The sequence below is a fragment of the Schistocerca gregaria genome, chromosome 10 (genome assembly GCF_023897955.1).
Source record: "Schistocerca gregaria isolate iqSchGreg1 chromosome 10, iqSchGreg1.2, whole genome shotgun sequence".
NCBI lineage: Eukaryota > Metazoa > Arthropoda > Insecta > Orthoptera > Acrididae > Schistocerca > Schistocerca gregaria.
Window position 1 is genome coordinate 25,481,346 of NC_064929.1, and position 12,033 is coordinate 25,493,378.

Below are 12,033 nucleotides of genomic sequence, written 5' to 3' on the forward strand. Positions count from 1 at the left end.
GCACGCAAGATGTTGCAAAGCCAGCGTCACAGACTGATATGATGTATACTGACGTAAGGAGAGCAAGATGTAAGTGTGGGGACCGGCTGTTATCGAGGTGTCATCGAGTGCAGATCTGTCTTAGGTATCGCGGCTTAACCTCATTGAAGTATAGAGGGTGGACAACACGTTGGTCTTACTCAGAGCGGTGTCCGAATTCTATTTTCGACGTTATACGTGCCACTTTCATTGTGGCCAACTACGATTCGATACAGAATGCACGAAACCTGAAAGACACCCTAACAGATACATAGAGAGTAGTGTTTGTCTGCTGAATAATGGGAGTGCAAGGGTCTGTGTCGTCTATATGGCTGTATGTAGCACCATTAGTCTTCGGGTAGGCGGGCGTAGCTCAGATGGTAGATCGCTCGCTTAGTATGCGAGAGGTACTGGGATCAATACCCAGTGCCTCCAGAATTTTTAACACACCTACATGCGCACCTTGATATGCAAGTGGAATAATTCACAACCAGCAGACGTGTCTAGGAAGATACAAGCGAATGATTAGCATCCACAATTGACAAGCGTGCTGTTATTAGTGCGCAGGAAGCACCCTCCTCCCACGCATACACTTAATTTAGAAACAGTACAAGTGTTCCCGTAAGATTCTCAAGCCTATGTCGGAAAGATCTGCCTTGCGCCGAGTTCACGTAAATCCCACTGCACATTCCTATTCTTTGCGTGCAGTCAGCTGCTACTGGTGTTGCTAGTTGTGACTGCTGATAACAGATGCCGTAGCAATCAATTCACGGAGTGAGTTGTATGTTTTGCGATAGTCTGTCTCTGACAAGCAAGCACAGGTGACATAGGTGCGAACATAGGAAGCTTGCAGACCCTCGCTGCCTGCAGACACCGAGCAGCCACACTAGGAGGGCGGCCTAAGCCGTAGGCGAAATGTGCTCATTCGATTTGGCGCGACGTCGAACTATAAATAATGCTGTCACTAGCGTGAGCGTCGTGGAAAGTCGGAAAAGTCGGCTGCGAGGGTGAGTGCCAAGTTTGGGGAGCGTTTCGTAGTATGCGCAGTGCAATGGAGATGCGGAAACTTGTTGTTGCCCAGTGTTTTGCAGTTGGACGACAACATTGGTACACAGTAGTAAAGAGCGACGCACTGAGTTGGCATGAATAATGGAGTGCACAATGGGGCTCGAGATGTGTTTGTTACCTCAGGTGCTGTATGATTGTCGACAAGGAGTGAAAACGGAGCAATTTGTGACGGCTCTTTCAATTTAAGACATTAAAAACAGACGGAATTTGCATTTGTAATTCCAGAGCATCGAAACTACTTGGAACTTTTGTGTATATGAACGGGTCCGCGCCTTTGTACTCTGCTCCCTTCACCGCTACAAACCAACCAACCATCGTGTCCGTGCGCATCTGAGTCGCAAAGAATGGGGAATAGCGCAGTTTGCTCGTGCATGGGGCGTAGCTCAGTTGGTAGAGCGTTCGCTTGGCATGTGAAAGGTCCGGGGTTCAAGTCGCGGCGCCTCCATTTTTTGTGGTCAGTGCATGGTAAGTGTTGGTCGCTGCGAACCTAAAGGCACGCAAGATGTTGCAAAGCCAGCGTCACAGACTGATATGATGTATACTGACGTAAGGAGAGCAAGATGTAAGTGTGGGGACCGGCTGTTATCGAGGTGTCATCGAGTGCAGATCTGTCTTAGGTATCGCGGCTTAACCTCATTGAAGTCTAGAGGGTGGACAACACGTTGGTCTTACTCAGAGCGGTGTCCGAATTCTATTTTCGACGTTATACGTGCCACTTTCATTGTGGCCAACTACGATTCGATACAGAATGCACGAAACCTGAAAGACACCCTAACAGATACATAGAGAGTAGTGTTTGTCTGCTGAATAATGGGAGTGCAAGGGTCTGTGTCGTCTATATGGCTGTATGTAGCACCATTAGTCTTCGGGTAGGCGGGCGTAGCTCAGATGGTAGATCGCTCGCTTAGTATGCGAGAGGTACTGGGATCAATACCCAGTGCCTCCAGAATTTTTAACACACCTACATGCGCACCTTGATATGCAAGTGGAATAATTCACAACCAGCAGATGTGTCTAGGAAGATACAAGCGAATGATTAGCATCCACAATTGACAAGCGTGCTGTTATTAGTGCGCAGGAAGCACCCTCCTCCCACGCATACACTTAATTTAGAAACAGTACAAGTGTTCCCGTAAGATTCTCAAGCCTATGTCGGAAAGATCTGCCTTGCGCCGAGTTCACGTAAATCCCACTGCACATTCCTATTCTTTGCGTGCAGTCAGCTGCTACTGGTGTTGCTAGTTGTGACTGCTGATAACAGATGCCGTAGCAATCAATTCACGGAGTGAGTTGTATGTTTTGCGATAGTCTGTCTCTGACAAGCAAGCACAGGTGACATAGGTGCGAACATAGGAAGCTTGCAGACCCTCGCTGCCTGCAGACACCGAGCAGCCAAACTAGGAGGGCGGCCTAAGACGTAGGCGAAATGTGCTCATTCGATTTGGCGCGACGTCGAACTATAAATAATGCTGTCACTAGCGTGAGCGTCGTGGAAAGTCGGAAAAGTCGGCTGCGAGGGTGAGTGCCAAGTTTGGGGAGCGTTTCGTAGTATGCGCAGTGCAATGGAGACGCGGAAACTTGTTGTGGCCCAGTGTTTTGCAGTTGGACGACAACATTGGTACACAGTAGTAAAGAGCGAGGCACTGAGTTGGCATGAATAATGGAGTGCACAATGGGGCTCGAGATGTGTTTGTTACCTCAGGTGCTGTATGATTGTCGACAAGGAGTGAAAACGGAGCAATTTGTGACGGCTCTTTCAATTTAAGACGTTAAAAACAGACGGAATTTGCATTTGTAATACCAGAGCATCGAAACTACTTGGAACTTTTGTGTATATGAACGGGTCCGCGCCTTTGTACTCTGCTCCCTTCACCGCTACAAACCAACCAACCATCGTGTCCGTGCGCATCTGAGTCGCAAAGAAAGGGGAATAGCGCAGTTTGCTCGCGCATGGGGCGTAGCTCAGTTGGTAGAGCGTTCGCTTGGCATGTGGAAGGTCCGGGGTTCAAGTCGCGGCGCCTCAATTTTTGTGGTCAGTGCATGGTAAGTGTTGGTCGCGGCGAACCTAAAGGCACGCAAGATGTTGCAAAGCCAGCGTCACAGACTGATATGATGTATACTGACGTAAGGAGAGCAAGATGTAAGTGTGGGGACCGGCTGTTATCGAGGTGTCATCGAGTGCAGATCTGTCTTAGGTATCGCGGCTTAACCTCATTGAAGTATAGAGGGTGGACAACACGTTGGTCTTACTCAGAGCGGTGTCCGAATTCTATTTTCGACGTTATACGTGCCACTTTCATTGTGGCCAACTACGATTCGATACAGAATGCACGAAACCTGAAAGACACCCTAACGGATACATAGAGTAGTGTTTGTCTGCTGAATAATGGGAGTGCAAGGGTCTGTGTCGTCTATATGGCTGTATGTAGCACCATTAGTCTTCGGGTAGGCGGGCGTAGCTCAGATGGTAGATCGCTCGCTTAGTATGCGAGAGGTACTGGGATCAATACCCAGTGCCTCCAGAATTTTTAACACACCTACATGCGCACCTTGATATGCAAGTGGAATAATTCACAACCAGCAGATGTGTCTAGGAAGATACAAGCGAATGATTAGCATCCACAATTGACAAGCGTGCTGTTATTAGTGCGCAGGAAGCACCCTCCTCCCACGCATACACTTAATTTAGAAACAGTACAAGTGTTCCCGTAAGATTCTCAAGCCTATGTCGGAAAGATCTGCCTTGCGCCGAGTTCACGTAAATCCCACTGCACATTCCTATTCTTTGCGTGCAGTCAGCTGCTACTGGTGTTGCTAGTTGTGACTGCTGATAACAGATGCAGTAGCAATCAATTCACGGAGTGAGTTGTATGTTTTGCGATAGTCTGTCTCTGACAAGCAAGCACAGGTGACATAGGTGCGAACATAGGAAGCTTGCAGACCCTCGCTGCCTGCAGACACCGAGCAGCCACACTAGGAGGGCATCCTAAGCCGTAGGCGAAATGTGCTCATTCGATTTGGCGCGACGTCGAACTATAAATAATGCTGTCACTAGCGTGAGCGTCGTGGAAAGTCGGAAAAGTCGGCTGCGAGGGTGAGTGCCAAGTTTGGGGAGCGTTTCGTAGTATGCGCAGTGCAATGGAGACGCGGAAACTTGTTGTGGCCCAGTGTTTTGCAGTTGGACGACAACATTGGTACACAGTAGTAAAGAGCGAGGCACTGAGTTGGCATGAATAATGGAGTGCACAATGGGGCTCGAGATGTGTTTGTTACCTCAGGTGCTGTATGATTGTCGACAAGGAGTGAAAACGGAGCAATTTGTGACGGCTCTTTCAATTTAAGACGTTAAAAACAGACGGAATTTGCATTTGTAATACCAGAGCATCGAAACTACTTGGAACTTTTGTGTATATGAACGGGTCCGCGCCTTTGTACTCTGCTCCCTTCACCGCTACAAACCAACCAACCATCGTGTCCGTGCGCATCTGAGTCGCAAAGAATGGGGAATAGCGCAGTTTGCTCGTGCATGGGGCGTAGCTCAGTTGGTAGAGCGTTCGCTTGGCATGTGAAAGGTCCGGGGTTCAAGTCGCGGCGCCTCCATTTTTTGTGGTCAGTGCATGGTAAGTGTTGGTCGCGGCGAACCTAAAGGCACGCAAGATGTTGCAAAGCCAGCGTCACAGACTGATATGATGTATACTGACGTAAGGAGAGCAAGATGTAAGTGTGGGGACCGGCTGTTATCGAGGTGTCATCGAGTGCAGATCTGTCTTAGGTATCGCGGCTTAACCTCATTGAAGTATAGAGGGTGGACAACACGTTGGTCTTACTCAGAGCGGAGTCCGAATTCTATTTTCGACGTTATACGTGCCACTTTCATTGTGGCCAACTACGATTCGATACAGAATGCACGAAACCTGAAAGACACCCTAACAGATACATAGAGAGTAGTGTTTGTCTGCTGAATAATGGGAGTGCAAGGGTCTGTGTCGTCTATATGGCTGTATGTAGCACCATTAGTCTTCGGGTAGGCGGGCGTAGCTCAGATGGTAGATCGCTCGCTTAGTATGCGAGAGGTACTGGGATCAATACCCAGTGCCTCCAGAATTTTTAACACACCTACATGCGCACCTTGATATGCAAGTGGAATAATTCAGAACCAGCAGATGTGTCTAGGAAGATACAAGCGAATGATTAGCATCCACAATTGACAAGCGTGCTGTTATTAGTGCGCAGGAAGCACCCTCCTCCCACGCATACACTTAATTTAGAAACAGTACAAGTGTTCCCGTAAGATTCTCAAGCCTATGTCGGAAAGATCTGCCTTGCGCCGAGTTCACGTAAATCCCACTGCACATTCCTATTCTTTGCGTGCAGTCAGCTGCTACTGGTGTTGCTAGTTGTGACTGCTGATAACAGATGCCGTAGCAATCAATTCACGGAGTGAGTTGTATGTTTTGCGATAGTCTGTCTCTGACAAGCAAGCACAGGTGACATAGGTGCGAACATAGGAAGCTTGCAGACCCTCGCTGCCTGCAGACACCGAGCAGCCAAACTAGGAGGGCGGCCTAAGCCGTAGGCGAAATGTGCTCATTCGCTTTGGCGCGACGTCGAACTATAAATAATGCTGTCACTAGCGTGAGCGTCGTGGAAAGTCGGAAAAGTCGGCTGCGAGGGTGAGTGCCAAGTTTGGGGAGCGTTTCGTAGTATGCACAGTGCAATGGAGACGCGGAAACTTGTTGTGGCCCAGTGTTTTGCAGTTGGACGACAACATTGGTACACAGTAGTAAAGAGCGAGGCACTGAGTTGGCATGAATAATGGAGTGCACAATGGGGCTCGAGATGTGTTTGTTACCTCAGGTGCTGTATGATTGTCGACAAGGAGTGAAAACGGAGCAATTTGTGACGGCTCTTTCAATTTAAGACGTTAAAAACAGACGGAATTTGCATTTGTAATACCAGAGCATCGAAACTACTTGGAACTTTTGTGTATATGAACGGGTCCGCGCCTTTGTACTCTGCTCCCTTCACCGCTACAAACCAACCAACCATCGTGTCCGTGCGCATCTGAGTCGCAAAGAAAGGGGAATAGCGCAGTTTGCTCGCGCATGGGGCGTAGCTCAGTTGGTAGAGCGTTCGCTTGGCATGTGGAAGGTCCGGGGTTCAAGTCGCGGCGCCTCCATTTTTTGTGGTCAGTGCATGGTAAGTGTTGGTCGCGGCGAACCTAAAGGCACGCAAGATGTTGCAAAGCCAGCGTCACAGACTGATATGATGTATACTGACGTAAGGAGAGCAAGATGTAAGTGTGGGGACCGGCTGTTATCGAGGTGTCATCGAGTGCAGATCTGTCTTAGGTATCGCGGCTTAACCTCATTGAAGTATAGAGGGTGGACAACACGTTGGTCTTACTCAGAGCGGTGTCCGAATTCTATTTTCGACGTTATACGTGCCACTTTCATTGTGGCCAACTACGATTCGATACAGAATGCACGAAACCTGAAAGACACCCTAACGGATACATAGAGAGTAGTGTTTGTCTGCTGAATAATGGGAGTGCAAGGGTCTGTGTCGTCTATATGGCTGTATGTAGCACCATTAGTCTTCGGGTAGGCGGGCGTAGCTCAGATGGTAGATCGCTCGCTTAGTATGCGAGAGGTACTGGGATCAATACCCAGTGCCTCCAGAATTTCTAACACACCTACATGCGCACCTTGATATGCAAGTGGAATAATTCACAACCAGCAGATGTGTCTAGGAAGATACAAGCGAATGATTAGCATCCACAATTGACAAGCGTGCTGTTATTAGTGCGCAGGAAGCACCCTCCTCCCACGCATACACTTAATTTAGAAACAGTACAAGTGTTCCCGTAAGATTCTCAAGCCTATTTCGGAAAGATCTGCCTTGCGCCGAGTTCACGTAAATCCCACTGCACATTCCTATTCTTTGCGTGCAGTCAGCTGCTACTGGTGTTGCTAGTTGTGACTGCTGATAACAGATGCAGTAGCAATCAATTCACGGAGTGAGTTGTATGTTTTGCGATAGTCTGTCTCTGACAAGCAAGCACAGGTGACATAGGTGCGAACATAGGAAGCTTGCAGACCCTCGCTGCCTGCAGACACCGAGCAGCCAAACTAGGAGGGCGGCCTAAGCCGTAGGCGAAATGTGCTCATTCGATTTGGCGCGACGTCGAACTCTAAATAATGCTGTCACTAGCGTGAGCGTCGTGGAAAGTCGGAAAAGTCGGCTGCGAGGGTGAGTGCCAAGTTTGGGGAGCGTTTCGTAGTATGCGCAGTGCAATGGAGACGCGGAAACTTGTTGTGGCCCAGTGTTTTGCAGTTGGACGACAACATTGGTACACAGTAGTAAAGAGCGAGGCACTGAGTTGGCATGAATAATGGAGTGCACAATGGGGCTCGAGATGTGTTTGTTACCTCAGGTGCTGTATGATTGTCGACAAGGAGTGAAAACGGAGCAATTTGTGACGGCTCTTTCAATTTAAGACGTTAAAAACAGACGGAATTTGCATTTGTAATTCCAGAGCATCGAAACTACTTAGAACTTTTGTGTATATGAACGGGTCCGCGCCTTTGTACTCTGCTCCCTTCACCGCTACAAACCAACCAACCATCGTGTCCGTGCGCATCTGAGTCGCAAAGAATGGGGAATAGCGCAGTTTGCTCGTGCATGGGGCGTAGCTCAGTTGGTAGAGCGTTCGCTTGGCATGTGAAAGGTCCGGGGTTCAAGTCGCGGCGCCTCCATTTTTTGTGGTCAGTGCATGGTAAGTGTTGGTCGCGGCGAACCTAAAGGCACGCAAGATGTTGCAAAGCCAGCGTCACAGACTGATATGATGTATACTGACGTAAGGAGAGCAAGATGTAAGTGTGGGGACCGGCTGTTATCGAGGTGTCATCGAGTGCAGATCTGTCTTAGGTATCGCGGCTTAACCTCATTGAAGTATAGAGGGTGGACAACACGTTGGTCTTACTCAGAGCGGTGTCCGAATTCTATTTTCGACGTTATACGTGCCACTTTCATTGTGGCCAACTACGATTCGATACAGAATGCACGAAACCTGAAAGACACCCTAACAGATACATAGAGAGTAGTGTTTGTCTGCTGAATAATGGGAGTGCAAGGGTCTGTGTCGTCTATATGGCTGTATGTAGCACCATTAGTCTTCGGGTAGGCGGGCGTAGCTCAGATGGTAGATCGCTCGCTTAGTATGCGAGAGGTACTGGGATCAATACCCAGTGCCTCCAGAATTTTTAACACACCTACATGCGCACCTTGATATGCAAGTGGAATAATTCACAACCAGCAGACGTGTCTAGGAAGATACAAGCGAATGATTAGCATCCACAATTGACAAGCGTGCTGTTATTAGTGCGCAGGAAGCACCCTCCTCCCACGCATACACTTAATTTAGAAACAGTACAAGTGTTCCCGTAAGATTCTCAAGCCTATGTCGGAAAGATCTGCCTTGCGCCGAGTTCACGTAAATCCCACTGCACATTCCTATTCTTTGCGTGCAGTCAGCTGCTACTGGTGTTGCTAGTTGTGACTGCTGATAACAGATGCCGTAGCAATCAATTCACGGAGTGAGTTGTATGTTTTGCGATAGTCTGTCTCTGACAAGCAAGCACAGGTGACATAGGTGCGAACATAGGAAGCTTGCAGACCCTCGCTGCCTGCAGACACCGAGCAGCCACACTAGGAGGGCGGCCTAAGCCGTAGGCGAAATGTGCTCATTCGATTTGGCGCGACGTCGAACTATAAATAATGCTGTCACTAGCGTGAGCGTCGTGGAAAGTCGGAAAAGTCGGCTGCGAGGGTGAGTGCCAAGTTTGGGGAGCGTTTCGTAGTATGCGCAGTGCAATGGAGATGCGGAAACTTGTTGTTGCCCAGTGTTTTGCAGTTGGACGACAACATTGGTACACAGTAGTAAAGAGCGACGCACTGAGTTGGCATGAATAATGGAGTGCACAATGGGGCTCGAGATGTGTTTGTTACCTCAGGTGCTGTATGATTGTCGACAAGGAGTGAAAACGGAGCAATTTGTGACGGCTCTTTCAATTTAAGACGTTAAAAACAGACGGAATTTGCATTTGTAATTCCAGAGCATCGAAACTACTTGGAACTTTTGTGTATATGAACGGGTCCGCGCCTTTGTACTCTGCTCCCTTCACCGCTACAAACCAACCAACCATCGTGTCCGTGCGCATCTGAGTCGCAAAGAATGGGGAATAGCGCAGTTTGCTCGTGCATGGGGCGTAGCTCAGTTGGTAGAGCGTTCGCTTGGCATGTGAAAGGTCCGGGGTTCAAGTCGCGGCGCCTCCATTTTTTGTGGTCAGTGCATGGTAAGTGTTGGTCGCTGCGAACCTAAAGGCACGCAAGATGTTGCAAAGCCAGCGTCACAGACTGATATGATGTATACTGACGTAAGGAGAGCAAGATGTAAGTGTGGGGACCGGCTGTTATCGAGGTGTCATCGAGTGCAGATCTGTCTTAGGTATCGCGGCTTAACCTCATTGAAGTATAGAGGGTGGACAACACGTTGGTCTTACTCAGAGCGGTGTCCGAATTCTATTTTCGACGTTATACGTGCCACTTTCATTGTGGCCAACTACGATTCGATACAGAATGCACGAAACCTGAAAGACACCCTAACAGATACATAGAGAGTAGTGTTTGTCTGCTGAATAATGGGAGTGCAAGGGTCTGTGTCGTCTATATGGCTGTATGTAGCACCATTAGTCTTCGGGTAGGCGGGCGTAGCTCAGATGGTAGATCGCTCGCTTAGTATGCGAGAGGTACTGGGATCAATACCCAGTGCCTCCAGAATTTTTAACACACCTACATGCGCACCTTGATATGCAAGTGGAATAATTCACAACCAGCAGATGTGTCTAGGAAGATACAAGCGAATGATTAGCATCCACAATTGACAAGCGTGCTGTTATTAGTGCGCAGGAAGCACCCTCCTCCCACGCATACACTTAATTTAGAAACAGTACAAGTGTTCCCGTAAGATTCTCAAGCCTATGTCGGAAAGATCTGCCTTGCGCCGAGTTCACGTAAATCCCACTGCACATTCCTATTCTTTGCGTGCAGTCAGCTGCTACTGGTGTTGCTAGTTGTGACTGCTGATAACAGATGCCGTAGCAATCAATTCACGGAGTGAGTTGTATGTTTTGCGATAGTCTGTCTCTGACAAGCAAGCACAGGTGACATAGGTGCGAACATAGGAAGCTTGCAGACCCTCGCTGCCTGCAGACACCGAGCAGCCAAACTAGGAGGGCGGCCTAAGACGTAGGCGAAATGTGCTCATTCGATTTGGCGCGACGTCGAACTATAAATAATGCTGTCACTAGCGTGAGCGTCGTGGAAAGTCGGAAAAGTCGGCTGCGAGGGTGAGTGCCAAGTTTGGGGAGCGTTTCGTAGTATGCGCAGTGCAATGGAGACGCGGAAACTTGTTGTGGCCCAGTGTTTTGCAGTTGGACGACAACATTGGTACACAGTAGTAAAGAGCGAGGCACTGAGTTGGCATGAATAATGGAGTGCACAATGGGGCTCGAGATGTGTTTGTTACCTCAGGTGCTGTATGATTGTCGACAAGGAGTGAAAACGGAGCAATTTGTGACGGCTCTTTCAATTTAAGACGTTAAAAACAGACGGAATTTGCATTTGTAATACCAGAGCATCGAAACTACTTGGAACTTTTGTGTATATGAACGGGTCCGCGCCTTTGTACTCTGCTCCCTTCACCGCTACAAACCAACCAACCATCGTGTCCGTGCGCATCTGAGTCGCAAAGAAAGGGGAATAGCGCAGTTTGCTCGCGCATGGGGCGTAGCTCAGTTGGTAGAGCGTTCGCTTGGCATGTGGAAGGTCCGGGGTTCAAGTCGCGGCGCCTCCATTTTTTGTGGTCAGTGCATGGTAAGTGTTGGTCGCGGCGAACCTAAAGGCACGCAAGATGTTGCAAAGCCAGCGTCACAGACTGATATGATGTATACTGACGTAAGGAGAGCAAGATGTAAGTGTGGGGACCGGCTGTTATCGAGGTGTCATCGAGTGCAGATCTGTCTTAGGTATCGCGGCTTAACCTCATTGAAGTATAGAGGGTGGACAACACGTTGGTCTTACTCAGAGCGGTGTCCGAATTCTATTTTCGACGTTATACGTGCCACTTTCATTGTGGCCAACTACGATTCGATACAGAATGCACGAAACCTGAAAGACACCCTAACGGATACATAGAGAGTAGTGTTTGTCTGCTGAATAATGGGAGTGCAAGGGTCTGTGTCGTCTATATGGCTGTATGTAGCACCATTAGTCTTCGGGTAGGCGGGCGTAGCTCAGATGGTAGATCGCTCGCTTAGTATGCGAGAGGTACTGGGATCAATACCCAGTGCCTCCAGAATTTTTAACACACCTACATGCGCACCTTGATATGCAAGTGGAATAATTCACAACCAGCAGATGTGTCTAGGAAGATACAAGCGAATGATTAGCATCCACAATTGACAAGCGTGCTGTTATTAGTGCGCAGGAAGCACCCTCCTCCCACGCATACACTTAATTTAGAAACAGTACAAGTGTTCCCGTAAGATTCTCAAGCCTATGTCGGAAAGATCTGCCTTGCGCCGAGTTCACGTAAATCCCACTGCACATTCCTATTCTTTGCGTGCAGTCAGCTGCTACTGGTGTTGCTAGTTGTGACTGCTGATAACAGATGCCGTAGCAATCAATTCACGGAGTGAGTTGTATGTTTTGCGATAGTCTGTCTCTGACAAGCAAGCACAGGTGACATAGGTGCGAACATAGGAAGCTTGCAGACCCTCGCTGCCTGCAGACACCGAGCAGCCACACTAGGAGGGCATCCTAAGCCGTAGGCGAAATGTGCTCATTCGATTTGGCGCGACGTCGAACTATAAATAATGCTGTCAC

At 48.7% G+C, this 12,033-nt stretch overlaps 1 non-coding gene across 1 annotated transcript; it reads left to right on the forward strand.

Annotated features, from left to right (window-relative positions):
* The first annotated feature begins 3,037 nt into the window (after positions 1-3,037).
* Positions 3,038-3,110, forward strand: Trnaa-ggc (transfer RNA alanine (anticodon GGC)). The gene has a single exon. It is a non-coding gene; the product is annotated as a tRNA-Ala (tRNA).
* Positions 3,111-12,033: the final 8,923 nt, after the last annotated feature.